The sequence below is a fragment of the Miscanthus floridulus genome, chromosome 16 (assembly GCF_019320115.1).
Source record: "Miscanthus floridulus cultivar M001 chromosome 16, ASM1932011v1, whole genome shotgun sequence".
NCBI lineage: Eukaryota > Viridiplantae > Streptophyta > Magnoliopsida > Poales > Poaceae > Miscanthus > Miscanthus floridulus.
Window position 1 is genome coordinate 20,452,450 of NC_089595.1, and position 13,246 is coordinate 20,465,695.

General features: G+C 47.7%; 1 long non-coding RNA gene across 1 annotated transcript; it reads right to left on the reverse strand.

Annotated features, from left to right (window-relative positions):
* Positions 1 to 3,921: 3,921 nt before the first annotated feature.
* On the reverse strand, positions 3,922 to 7,046 carry LOC136511816 (uncharacterized). The gene is made up of 4 exons (XR_010772861.1): positions 6,871 to 7,046; positions 6,584 to 6,803; positions 4,958 to 5,087; positions 3,922 to 4,045 (listed from the first exon to the last, which is right to left on the reverse strand). It is a non-coding gene; the product is annotated as an uncharacterized lncRNA (long non-coding RNA).
* Positions 7,047 to 13,246: the final 6,200 nt, after the last annotated feature.

The following is a 13,246-nucleotide window of genomic DNA, read 5'->3' on the forward strand; positions in this document are numbered from 1 at the left end:
GTCTGCTTTGCTTGTGAGCAGAGAAGAGGGTAGCTTATACTCCTAAGATGACATGGGCCAGTTGGGTCTTCGTTTGTGACCGTAAACATTGAAAGTTTGGAGCGTGGCTCCCCTGAATCATATGACAGCGAAGGGTGGGAGAAATGTTGGACAAAAAAGTCTCCGATCCAATAATTCAGGCAAAGATATCAACTCAGTATGGAATTCTTTTCTTGAAACTAACTCAGTATTGACTTGACCAAGTAAAGCATGGCAGAACAGATGAACTGTGTGACTGCGTTAATGAAGCATCACGTTTGTATCACTGTGGAGTGTGGACACGTAGGGAATGCATGTGGGTATTGCGTCTCTTGGGGTCAGCTAATTAGTTATGGTGGAATCTCATTTTAGTTCACTTTTTTTTTCATAAATTCATTATAAGTTGCGTGATATTTTTTTTTGCACATTAAGCTTTGGATCAATCAATCCAATCATAAAAATCGGCTAGAAGTCCAGATAACTGCTATGCTTTGGATAAATGGCATGAAAGCCTACTGTTCTTGAGAGAATTTTTAAAAGGCTGGAATAGACAGCGGACTGGGGATCAAAAGAAACTTAATGATAATCTAACAGAAAGATTAAATAATTTTGACAGGGAGCTAGAATCCAGGAATCTGTTTAATACAGAATGGAAAAGATTTGAAGTGGAGAAACACCTAGAAGATATCTATCAAATGGAGGAAATCTATTGGAAGCAGAGGATAGGATGCAAATGGATCTTACAAGGTGATTCCAACGCCCAGGTTTTCCATCAATATGCTAACAGTAGACAAAGGAAAAAAAATATATATATATATATATATTTTTTTTTTTGAAACAAAAAATCTATATTTTATCCCTGGAGGCTGATGGCCAGGAAATAAAAGGACAAAGGAGATTATGGATCACATATTCACATTGTGTCTTCTTACAAGGACTTGTTTGGCCTAAGCCTACAGTGTAATATGAAGCTGGCAGACTCCTTTTGGTCGACTCAGTTAACCAAGCTGGATAAGGAGATGTTGGAACTTCCTTTCTCCATGGAGAAGATTAGATCCGCCATTATGGAGATTAGAGGTGAATCGGTGCCAGGCCCCAATGGCCAATGGTTTTGGGGTTAGTTTCTTTAAGAAAGCTGGGGATCTAACTAAAGAAGATGAGCTTTTTACCTGTTTGGCCCTGGAAAAAATGGCTCTTTCTTATATGGTCTTTTTTTTTAACTTACTTGTATGGTCCTGAAGCGAACTTTCATTCCTTCTATGGCCTTCCGTCCGTTTTTGCCACTTGACTGTGTTAAGGGTAAAAAGACCGTTTTGCCCCTGGCGTAAAAAAAATAAATTGCAGAGTTTTGTTTGTTTGTTGTATATTTGGAGTAATATTAAGCAAATAAATTCACACAACAGTAGGGCATATTTAGAGTATGTAATACACATAACAGTACATATTTGGAGTAATATTAAGCAAACATGGCACATAACAGTACATTATGTGCTCTAAACATTTTCACACATGTATTGCAATTAACCAAGTCTCACATAAATAAGGTCTCACATAAATTCACCATAGTTTCAGTCACACATAAATAAGGTCACACAAGAGTGCGAATTCAAACATACATTGGTCTCACATACAACTAGCAAATTCAATAGGCATATCATAAATCAAAGACTGAGCCTTCTTTTGCTTCGCGTGCTCATGGCAGGGCTGCTAGGAAGTGCTGCCTTGCTTCTTGTACCCATCGATGGGCTGTCAAGTGGCACCTTCGAAATGTCTATGACTTTTTTTCTTTGGAAGGCCTAGCTTCTTCTTGATGGGTGTCCGCTTCATTTTAACTTGAGCATGTCGATCTTCGCGTGAAGCAATAGAAAGTGTTTTGGGCTGATTTGACCCACTTCTTGACCTACAAATGTTATACATTGACATTGGTTTAGATAAGAGGGAAAAAATTGGATTCATATAATTGAAATTCAGAATTAGAAAACATACAATTTTAAACGTCCAGAGTTGGAGTCCGTGCGGTTTCCCTTTTTCTTACTTGAAACCTTCAAGCTATGGCTGTCATGGTAGCCAAATAATGAAGTTTTCAAAGCAAGATGTGATGATATAAAGAGATTTCAGCAATATATAAATTACCTTTTAGAGGCTTCGTGTGTACAATCATCACTTTTCCTCTTTTTAGAAGATGTTTCCAAGTTTTGACTATGGTGACAAATTAGTTGGTACTTAGAATCTATCGGAAGTGCGAAATAACCATGTGATCAAGGAAGAAATACCAAACCTTGGAGAAAAAGACATGGATGCCACTAGTGCATCGTCCTCTAAAGGCACAATGGAACTTTGGGCTGATTTGGTGTTCCTTGCCCTCTTCTTTGGTTCTCCCCTGAAATAAGAATAGAATCAATATCATGTATTTTACAAAGGAAAAACATAAATGGTAGAGAAGAGTAGACAAGTTATTACCTGATTCATAGCTTCAATGTCTTCTGGTCTGCCTCTCTTGCAATTATGCCAATGATGTCCATAGTCCATACAAATAGGGCACTGATGCTGTCCTTTCCTCTTTTTCTTGTCACCAGTACCTTTGTGCCTTTCAGTTTTAGGCCTACCAGCAACTGATGTCAATAAAGGTGGGTGCATGAAAAATTCATGGTTAGATTTAGGCCACTGAGACTTGTCTGGCATAGCAGGAATCGGCTGACTGTAAGCAACTCTAAATTTCTCCACCGAGTAGTACAAGTCAACATAATTCTCTATTGGTGCATCGCTAAGGGATGTGATAAATGCTAGTGCATGCTTGCAAGGAATCCCAGAAACCTGCCATTGTCTGCAAGAACAAGTCCTCTCTTGTAGGTTAACAATAAACCGAAATCCACTTCCTCCCATTGCAGTAACTTCAGCTACCTCTTCTGAGCATTCTTCAACTTTCAAGTTTACTTCTCTACTCTGCTCATTCAATTTCTTGAACAATATGCCCTGAACCTATTTGGTGCACTCTTTGCAGTATTGAACTCAAACTGATTTTGATTGCATGCTGAGAAATTGCCAATTTGAATGTATACATATTAGCATAAGTGAAGCCTACTACCATCGGTGGATCTTCTGGATCATGTTCTACATTCGGAGCATAGTTTTGCTCATTGCATGGTATATCTTCCTCATCCTGTGACTCATCTCCACCTTCACTATCATCCTCATTATCATCAACATAGGATGGGTCTTTTTGAATAGGGCTATGAACCACCTGTAGAGCATTGGGTGCAACAATATCACAGTACATAGTTTCCTCATCAACACCTACATGTTCATTCTGTGGTTTAGGATTCCTAAGGTAATCAGCCTCATCTGCATCATCATTCACTATAACACAACACCAAAATTAGCAATGGATGATCTGACGCTAAAAGCGGCTACAGCGACAGACAATCTGACGCTAAAAAGTTATAGCGATAGACTTCTGCAGACGCTGTAAGTCCTGTCGCTAAAAATCTTTAGCGTCAGACAATACTTTTAGCGACAGACAGTCTGCTGCCCTGAATATTTATAGCGACAGATAGTCCATTGCTAGTTTTTAGCGACAGATGCTCTGTTATCAAGCATATACCAACAGATCATCTAATAGTCCATGTATTTATAGCGGCAGATTGTTCAACAGGACACTATAAATACACCCAAAAAATACAATTAGAAAACATTTAGCACATATCAAACCCACTTTCAAGCTTAATGTCCATCCAATAATGGTACAGAAACACATACATCACATGGAGGTCAATACATGTAACATACAATATGTCTTGCACACCATATGTTTGTGTACTGAAGTCAGGCACCAAAAGATTACATGAATGCACATCACAGCAAGCAATACTAGTATTTTGTGTTTAACATACTAAGGTTTGTGCACACAATCATTTCTAGGAACTCAAAAACCAAAAGCAATGGTTTGCCAACAATAGAGCACATCCACCAGGTTATGTGGAGAACCATTTTCCAGAAACTCAAGCCAAAGATTAGTGCCCATCACTTCCTGAAAAATATAACCACCATGTAATTAGGCAAGTGGAGAAAAAATGCAAAGCTACTGTACAGTATGAGTTTGTAATCAGCAAGTGTAGACAACCATTTTATAGAAACTCAAGCCAAATTACATGTTTTTTCTCCTACTGCAGTTAAATAGTCATCTACTACAACCAATGAGGAATAAACAACAAACCCCAAGCATGTCAGGATGGAACAAGATGAAATCATCACTTCTGTAGTATTACAACAGTGAGTTAAATGTTATTTGCTGGTTCCTAGCTTTCTGCTAGTGATATTTATCTACTCAGATTAGTTTGAGATCACTTTGTGAAAATGAATGACCTTGGTTACTTTTTTCACTGTCAGACGTTGACATCTTAAGTGCAAGAATGCATCGAACACAGTTTTAATTCTCCTAGAAGGTAGTCAGGTCTCAAGTGCTATGTATTTAGGATCAGATTTGGATTCAGAAGCTGACCGTTGGATTAACTGATTGGGCTGCAACAGGCCTAGGGTGCAAGCTTCTCTTTCGTTGCAATACAGCTTATCAGCTCAAGTACTGAAATATTATGTACAGTAGTAATGAATTATTCATGCAAAATAGATCTTGCATAACATGGGCTTAATTAAACTAGTAATGAATTAGAAGTGAATCAATCTATGCTCAAACTTCAGCCTATCTTTCTTGACTTGAATGGCATAAAATTATCAAGAACAAGGGCCCACCAGTATTTTTTCTTAAAAAGAAACAGAGCAGCATTATATAAGATAACCATGTTTGTTCAGTGTTTTCAAATGAAATGGCTAATCTGCAGTATCAAAATCAAGAGCCCAGTCATCTAAGCTGCCATCCTTCAAGCTAGACTACTTGCATGTATTTGCAACAAAATCATTCATCTTAGCACACAACAAAGTTTACCAATTTACGTGGTGGATGTACAGGAAGATTTCTTTCTTTCAGACAGGTGTCGTCACTCTTCCTCTAGTAAACACAACAGCCTTTTGTTCTCCTCATCAAGAATCCTGTTGTCCTCACTCAGTGTAATGACCTTCAACAAGAACCGACAATGAAACAATTGATTGTTTAGCAAGACACTGAGATAAACTCAATGCTTGACTGATATTTACAAGAACTGACAATGAAACAATTGATTGTTTAGCAAGACTGATATTTACAATGTGTCATCAGTAATGCTCAGCATATGATACTTTGGATATCAGCATAATTACTACATGATAAGCATATTCTCAGTGGCCCAGTGAAAAGTAGCAAGTTTTTAAGTAACTGTGAATGCCCAAAAGGAATATTCTTTGTACACATGCCATAAATAATCCCTGAATTATATCTTCACAGCTGGGCTGCCTGTTAAACACAAAATGGTTGTAACTAGCTGTAGCAAGAAGCAAGTATAATAGTACATATTTGTTCAAGTAAACTTTTGGGCGTGTTTTTTCCCACACCACAAACAGGGACGAGCATCTATAGATTAATCCCAAAAGTCAGGGTGCAGGAAATATATTACAAGTGTATCATGGTTACATGTCTGACATTAGATATTAGGACTTAAGTCAGCTAAATGATGTGCAAGTAATGCAAGGCAGATCTGATATACATTTAAATTCAGCTCTTAAACCTTCCAGGAAATATTGTCCGCACTGAATCTAATATCAATAGATAACAAAATTAGAGCCTAAACATACACATCAAGAAACAGTAACAAAATTGTCTGCATATCAACAACAGGATGTGGATAGAAAGTTTGGCTGCATAGCATCACCAAGAAGTTTGTGGATATAAAAACTAGAGTTTTCTGGTGAAGTTTTCGAGCTAAACTGGAACAACAGGAAGTATATTCACTCTGTTCTCAAATTATTGGAAGGGACATATTGATCGGAAAGAAAGCTACCTTTTATGTCAAACTAGACTTCCTACACTTTATGATCACGAACTGTATGGGTTGATAACTATGCTCAGTATCATAAATGAAATAAAAAAGGCTGGCCAACAGTATATAGGAACATTCTCCATCTGGAAGTTATATTACTGTCACATTAAACTATAAAACTTGTTGGGTGAAGTAGCAAAGTTATATTACTGTCACATTAACCTACTAGTTGCTCCTTTATTAGTAGAATTGTGTCTGTCCATTAAAAAAATCTTTACGGAATTGCTGAAGTAACAAAGTGTTTTTAGGTGACGCTCAGCATTTCTAGATGAACAATTTCTTTTCCAATATCAACCTAGCTGAGGAAAATACAAGCACATAGTAGTTTGTTCTAAAGCAAACCAACTAATGTTTTAATGAAATGCAACCTCTGTAGTCCGTACGCAGATCCTTGCTAAACTGAGCATTCAACATGAAAAACTAAAAGCAAATCAGAATCCGAAAAGCATGCAAACATTATTCTAAAGAAGAGTCTCTTTGATCCACATACATACGACTGATAATAACCATTCACATAAGGATGCAGGCTTACAGCAAGAACGGTTAAGAAAGCATTTCAGCAGATGTGGAGCAAGCAATAGCAAACGTAGATGCCTCACCTGCAGCACCCGGCACTGCCTTCGCCATTCCGGCAATTCGTCGAGCACCTTGGCGACATGGCGTGGTCGAGCAGCAGCCTGAACACGTCCGCGCTCCAGCCCCTGGCCGCCGCGTAGAACATGTCCGTGACGCCTTACTCGCCCTCGCTGAACACGAGTAGCGGGTCCCTCTCCAGCAGCAAAATGGCTTTGTTCTTCAGTTCTGGACCACACACACATACTGTAAAAAAAAATCAAAGAATCAGTAAAATGAAGAAACACCAACGTGAAGCTCAAAAGCATCTCACGTGGCTAGGAGCATCTCAAAAGCATCTCACTGTTTGGTGCAGTGTTCATCAGATTCTTGTGAGAATCAAAATGCTGAGACAAAAGCTAGCTAGAACTGATTCGCTAGTATACTGTTAATTCAGTTTTTTGGGGGCTTCTAACCATCTAAAACCATGGCATCCTTAGTTTAGGTGGTACGAGAAAATCAGAGAGCAGTATAGACATTGGCGGACCCAGCTGAAAAGTTCAGCTAGAGCAGGTTGCTACATACAAATACCAAACTTAACCGGTCTAATCATGTATGTATATCAATTCTAGTGAGCTACACCTACTGTGGTTATAAAATTAAAATATAATCAAAGTTTCTTCTCTTCTTTTTAGCACAAAATATCAAACAAAGTTCCACACTCTAATACTATCTGTGTATCGTGCATTGTGCGATCCTGCAGGTAGCAGTGTAGGTCAGGAAGATTACATCGGCGCAGATCTACATTATCAGATTACAGGCTTACAGCCGCAGATGAACTCGTGGCAAAACTGCGACAAGCAAGCTCAATGTAAGTATGCGTGAGTACCTTGAAGATCGAGGGACGAGCTTAGCGCCTAGGCCAGCGCCAGGGGCAGGCCGTAGCCCCCAGGCTCTAGGCGCAACGCGGCACCGCATGCTGGGCGCTGGGCGCAGCCACGGCTGCTGCTAGCCTGCTGCTGTCTGCCGAGAGCAGGGAGCACGCGGGATCGAAAGAGGGAGCCGTCGCGGCACCGCATCGACCGGCACCGCCTTGGGTGGAGCGCCACCGTCGAGCGCCCTTGGCTGCATCGAGGTGGATCGAGGCCGGGGCTGGGCGCTCTCCATGACTCCACCACTCCGGCACATTCTTCGCCATCTCTGAATCGACAACGAAGGAGCTGCCGCCTTAGGGACGCCTGCCAGCCAGATCCGCTGCTCCGAGGACTAGATCCGCCGAGCCCCAGGAAGAGCGGAGCTCCGCCATAGTCGCATGGGGTGGGATGGGGCGGATTGGAATCAGGAGGGAGAGACCGGAGAGAGAGTGGAGCGCGACGGAAGAGGAAAAAGCTAGAGGCTGCTTGCAGGAGATGAAAGAAGAGGCGGCGGCGGCTGCGTTTAGGATTTGGGAAAGGACCTAGGGTTTGTCACGAGCGAGCTAGATAGAGGTGGGGCACGTGAGCTTAGCGTGGGGCCCATTTGTCGTTGCAGAAAGTGACCAACACGTAAATATTTGTAGTTTTGCCGTACGTTGTGATCGGAAGTGGCCTAGCACTCAATGACACAGGGTTTATACTAGTTCAGGCAACGTGCCCTACGTCTAGTTTGAGTCGGTTGGTGACTTTATTCCTGAGACCGGGTGCTCGAAGTTTGCAGTGGGGTTACAAACGAGAAGGAAAAAGATGGGGGTACAAGAGGTCCGGTTGGACTCTGGTCAGAGGGGCCGAGAGCGACGGGAGCTTCGCCAGGTGCTGTGTGTTCGAGCGTGTGCTCGAGGTTCGAACCTGGTGGTTCTGCTGTTGTGTACTAGTGAACTTATCGATCTGAATTGACCTAGAGAACTTGGTTGTGATAGAGAGAGCGCATCCCCTTTTATAGATGAAGGGGATGGCCTTACAAGTGAGAGGGAGAGGATACGTATGCTGCTAAGTCTTGCTGCCCACGCCGGCGGGTACAAGATGATGGTGGACACCTACAATACTGTTTAGCGTCAGATGCACGTGGGAGGTTGCGTCGTCTTCTTCCGGTATGGCAGACGTCGGCGCCTGCCACACTATTGATTCCTGGAGGCACGCAAGGGGTTTTACCATGTTCGCCCAGTATGGTAAATGCCGGTGGCCACAATACCGTCGATGCCTCAGAGGCACGTGGGGGAGCCTTACCGTATTTGTCTAGTACGGGAATTGATGGCGCCCATAATACTGTAGGGGGAAATGTCGGCGCCTACAATACTGCTTCGGTACTATTCTGCAGGTGCACAGGGTACGGTCCCTGTATTGCGGTTGACTTGAGTGCCTGCCTTACTCTTCTTCGTCCGTTTCCTGGTCCTTTTCCGAGCGGGCGTCCCCGGTCGGTTGGTCCCAATCGGCTCGGATTGCGCCAGTTGGAGAAGAGCAGTGAGCAGGGGTTTGGCGCGTCCCCGATCAGAGACACAGGTCAGAGTCGGAAGCGATGTTTGGCCAGGCCTTCCGATCAAAGAGGCCGTCTGGAGGCGGGCTGGACATCGAAGCGAGTGCTCCGGTCGGAGAGGCGGGCCGGAGTCGGGAGCGGGCGCCGTTCCTCCTCGGCCTGGCCTTTTGGTCAGAGATTGGATCACCCTTCTGACCTGTTGTTTAGTTACTTGGGCTGGCCCATGAGTTGTGCGTTGTTTGCAACATTGTCTACTGGGCTGAGCCTTCGTTGGGAAGCTAGTCCGTGAGGGACCCCGGGTTTATGAACCCGACAGGAGCCCCCGGGTGATTCGGGTAGAATCGTCTAGGGGGTTTTTGTGTTGAAGGCGGGTGCGCACGAGCGCACCCACGGGTGTAGCTCCTGAGCCCCCGGGTGATTCAGGCAGAATCGTCTGGGGGTTTTCTCATGTTGCCAGCAGGGGGAGTTTTTGTCTCGTCAGCGGGTGCGCGCGCGCGCACCCGTGGGTGTAGCCCCCGAGCCTCCGGGTGATTTGAGCAGGATCGCCTAGGGGATTTTGTCGGCGGGCGTGTGTGCGTGCATTTTAGTCGAGACGGAGTCGTCAACCATGGCGTCATTGCGTAGCCGAGGTGGTTAGTTTTAGGGATCGGACGAGACGGAGCCCACAGATCCTGGCATCGGTGTGCGCCGTGGGATCGGGCGAGTCGGAGTCGTGGACCCTGGCGTCGGTGCAGCCCGCACAACCGAGGCAGTTAGTTTTGGGATTGGACGAGACGAAGCCCACAGATCCTAGCGTCGGTGCACGCCGTGGGATTGGGCGAGTCGGAGTCATGGACCCTAGCGTGGGTGCAGCCCGTGCAACCGAGGCAGTTAGTTTAGGGATCGGATGAAACAGAGCCCGCGGATCCTAGCGTCGGTGCGCGCCGTGGGATCGGGCGAGTCGGACTCATCGATCCTGATGGGGCAAGTTCGGGGTCGTAGACCCAGATGTGTTTTTTGGGTGTCTTGAGCCCCCGAGCCCCGTTGGGCTTTGGTGGGGGTCGGTTTGAGTTTGTGTGCGTTACCCTGTCCTCGGTTTCTCACAACCGGAGGGGCTGAGCTTTGTCGCTTGCCTCGATCGCTCGGGGCTCGAGTGACGTGCTCGGTGAGCTCGCTAACCGGTATGATCGAGTGGAATCCGGGTCCGTCGTTCGTGATGGGGTCGGTATAGCCCTCTTGTGACATTCCACTGCTCCTTTACCTACAACCCGGCAGATGCCTAGGTCGTTCCGAAGACCGACCCGGTTGGCCTACTGGCCTCCCCTCGATGGAGATTCTGTGGGCTTGATGAGAGGTTTAGGATCGAACGAGAAGGTTGAGATGACCCTGTCTGCTTTGGGGCAGACCAGGCGAGGGCCGCACGGGGCTCATCTGCGTTTTCTCCTCTGGCTCTGTTTGACGCGAGGCGGCATCGAGCCCTTTTGTGGGCCTGCCTTCGAACCCTGGTTGGTCGTTGCTCATGTTTGAATGAGGCAACTGTCGCTTCATGACGCAACATGGAGCGTTGTGATGCATTTCGCCGCATGTGCGATGCCTTAGTTCCCGAGCCCCCAAGCGATTCAGGGTCCGAATCGTCCGGGGGGCACGGGTGTATGGGATGAATGCGTGTATGAATATATAAATGATTATATAAAGAAATAGCTAGGGTCGGTAGTGTTATCTTGATGACTCGAGTGACGGGGTTTGAAGAGCTCGAATCGGAAATGTCCGATCAGGACCCGTGCTCGTCGTTCGTGACGGAGTCGGCATGGCCTATATGGGGCGTCCCTTTGCTCCTTACCTGTCCCTCGGTGTTTTCCTGAGCCATTCGATTAGACTTTAGGAAACACGATGGTCTCTCCTGGCGGAGATCCCATTGCTTAGGTTTTTCTAAGTCCCACCTGGGGAGGCGAAGAGCCGCCCGCGTGTGGTGGCACTTTGTTTTTCATGCCCGGTCGTGCGGTAGTGGTGGGCCACACCTAGGCCACGTCCCATCTGATCAGGCGCTGTTCCGTCGGGCAGGGCGCATCTCATCGGTTAGGGCGCGTCCCATCGTATCCCATCTGCATTAAATGGGGAAGGGAGAGGGTTTTTCCACCCCCGTTGTTTCGCCTTTCCCCGATCGTCGTGCCTTCCCCAACTGCTACACCCTTTTCCTTAAGTAGGAGAAGGGAGAGGGCTTTCGCCCTGTTCTTTTGCCTATTCCTCATCTGTCGCCTCTTCTCATCTTCCTTCTTGCCGAGAGCGTTTGAGCGCCGCGGCAGTTCCTAGGAGAGAAAAAGGAGAGAGTGAGGCAGAGGAGAAAAACTCACAAATCCGTTCGCGAACTCGGAGCAAAATGTCGGGCTGGAGGTCATCCACTGTGAGGGAGTCGGTGCTGGAGGCTTTTGCCGTGAAGGGGTCTCTGCTGCCGAAGGAGGTGGCGCACTGGAGGGCTCCCGGAAGGGAGGATTTCCCGCAACCTCGGCCCGGCGAGGTGGTTTCCTTCCTTGCCTTCCATGAGCGTGGGCTAGGATACCCCATGCACTGGTTCCTGCGCGGGCTCCTCAATGAGTGGGGTTTGGAGTTGCAGCACCTCAATCCAACTGGGGTGCTGCATATCGCCGGCTTCATCACTGTGAGCGAGGCCTTCCTCGGGATGGAGCCGCATGCGGATTTCTTTCGGCGGCTGTTCTCTGGGCGAACTTTGTCGGTGGGGGAACTGCCTGAGGCCGTGCCGGTGGGGGGCTTCGCTCTGCAAAAGAAGCCAAGCGCGGGGGGCTCGTATCCTGCATACATCCCCTGCGACTCCAACCATGGGTGGCATAGGGAGTGGGTCTATATCAGGAACCCGGTGGAGGCGCCGTTCCCAGCGTTCACCGGCGAAAGGCCGGAGAGGCGAGAAAGTTGGTCGTGGGGCCCTTCCCGTCAGGAGAAGACGAAGGTGGAGATCATTGAGATGGAGCTTCAAAAGCTCGTGCGGCGCGGCCTTGATGGGGCCGTCATCGGGTTTCTCCATTGGCAGAGAGGGCACGGCCGATGTGGAAGTACAATGGCCCGACGGACTCGGACCATGCGTCGTCGGAGGAGCTGCCCGACGACGAGGTCTAGAGTCGCCTCGACCGGGTGCTGCAGCTGAAGCCCAAAGTGAAGGTCGATGGAAAGCCCGGACCATTCAATGCCTCGGTGGTGTCCAGACTGGTATACTCCCCCCTCTTTACTCCGTATTCTTCTTCCCCTTTGCTTTTCTGCTTTTTTGATCTAGAGTTGCCTACTTCGTATGGGCTTGGAGTTTACAAGTCCCGACCGCACCTTCCGAACGGGCCAGAGGGCGCGGCCCGGCAGGCCGCCCAGAAGGAGGCGGCGGAGACCAGGAAGAAGAAGAAAGCCGAGGAGGTCGGTGGAAGTATGAGAAGGAGGAGATCGCCCGGTGCGTGAAGGCCAAGGAAAATAGGAGCGATGTTGAGTCAGAGCTCGAGTCAGAGGACCCCACAGAGGTGGGGGATGACATGATCTTCTCCGAGGAGGAGGAAAGCCGAGAGGTCGTTGTGACCTCAGCGGAGCGTCGTGATCCCACGACCGTGACTGCTGGAGGTCATCAGGAGGCGGAGAGGCGCAGCGATGTCCCTGCGCTGAGGAAGCGTGCTGCGAGCGCGAATGCCATCGGCGAATGGGAGGCGAAGCGGACGCGGTCACCGCGCCCTTCGTCGGCATCGTTGGCCTCTTCCCCGCGTGATGTGGATGCGACGGGACAAGCCCGGTGGTCGAAGGAGCGAGCTCGCACCCGCACGTCATTGGGGCTGACGTTAGTGAGCGATTCCCAGTGGGAGGATGCCTCGCCTGCTCCTCCGGTCGTCGTGCCCCGAGCCGGAGGTCGTGGCGACTCGCGGGCCGGGCAGGAGTCAGTTGGGTCGATTCCGTCCCCAGTTAAAGCGAGGGGGCGCGGGTCACAGCATGGGAGCTGTCCTCACCCTGTGGGCCCGTCTATGTCGTGTCTTGGTTTTAGAGTCATACCGCTTACATCCCGGTACGTCTCTGTTTCTTTTTTATTTTGCTGTTGAGTCTTTTTGGAGTATGACTGACCTGTTCTTTTCACAGCGGCCAGACGTTGACGGGGTTGAGCATCGCCCCAACTCCCATGCAGGAGGTTTGGAGGCCCACCCTGCAGCACGCCGTGGCGAGCGGCGGGGAGAGCAGGGTGGTGGCGGCGGGTCCTTCCCCTCCGGGGGCGGTGCCCCTTGGGTCGGTTGTTAGTGCGGTGGCAG